The sequence below is a fragment of the Grammomys surdaster genome, unplaced genomic scaffold, assembly GCF_004785775.1.
Source record: "Grammomys surdaster isolate TR1022 unplaced genomic scaffold, NIH_TR_1.0 63, whole genome shotgun sequence".
Taxonomy (NCBI): domain Eukaryota; kingdom Metazoa; phylum Chordata; class Mammalia; order Rodentia; family Muridae; genus Grammomys; species Grammomys surdaster.
In genome coordinates this window covers 18,535,240-18,536,290 of record NW_021604565.1, presented here as the reverse complement: position 1 = coordinate 18,536,290, position 1,051 = coordinate 18,535,240, and the positions used below count along the sequence as shown (strand labels likewise).

The 1,051-nt window shown below is 44.4% G+C and overlaps 1 pseudogene; it reads right to left on the bottom strand.

Annotated features, from left to right (window-relative positions):
- Window positions 1-425: 425 nt before the first annotated feature.
- On the bottom strand, window positions 426-545 carry LOC114622079 (annotated as a pseudogene).
- Between the last annotated feature and the right edge of the window lie 506 nt (window positions 546-1,051).

Below are 1,051 nucleotides of genomic sequence, written 5' to 3'. Positions count from 1 at the left end.
TATTCATTGTGCCCACACCTTTCTATTTCTCTTTCCAATTCTCTACCACTTACTTGTTTCTCTTAGTAAAGCCCAGGGGTCTCTGAGCGCCTGAGTCATCTCAGGAATATTCTCAGGAGTGCTATACCCAGCTCTTGAATTATGGTACCAGACAAGGGTCATCTCAGGCATGTTCTGTCCCCTAGGCCTGTGAGAAGTTGGACTGGTGGCCATCTCAGCCTAGCTCCCTGTCCTGGCCCCATGGTACTGGTCTGGTTGTCTTGTCTTCACTCTTTTCCCTCTGGCCCACCAAGTAGCCCCATGAGAGGGTCATCTGTCTCAGGCTCACTCCTACCTGGGGTTCTTCTAGCTGGCTTGCTCCCCACCCTGGGAATCAGTCAGATGGTAGGTGCTAGGTAGTCATCTAAAGCTCACTTTTTTCAAGGAATATTAGGTTACTAATTCAGATGACCATACATCATTAACACTGAGCATAAACATAACCTGTCTCCTCTCTGCACCTACTGACAAACATGTGACACAGCAGCAATGCCTCTAGGGGGAGAGTCATATGGTCATTTTAATGCCTATCTTCTCACCTCTACAATATCAACGTCCCCCTTCCCCAAAGCTTTGGTCTCAGAAAACTTTTTAAGGGAACTGAAGGATGCTTCAGCTTCTTTTTAAAAAGTGGAGCACTGTTCAGTTTATTTGGAGAGTGCCTCTACCACAAAGAATCAGATAAAACAAACCACTCCCCGTTTCCACATAGAACCTGAATTGTTCCAGATTGACAGGCATTGCCCAAGAGGCAATTTCAAGGTGTTTCTATTTTGAAGAGCACTGGGGTCTTGTGGAAACCTCACCTGTGCTTTCCTATTTTCGTAATGAGCTGCTAATCATTCACTAAAAAGTTAAAAAAAAAAAGTATCTTCAAGGAAATAAAGCCACTGTTACTGGCTCACACGTATGTACGTTCTTTTGTGTTAACAGTTATCTTATTTGGTGAAGTATGCATTGTAAAAGTGAGGGAGAAGAAGCTCATGGCACAGTGCCTAAACCTGTTAGCCTC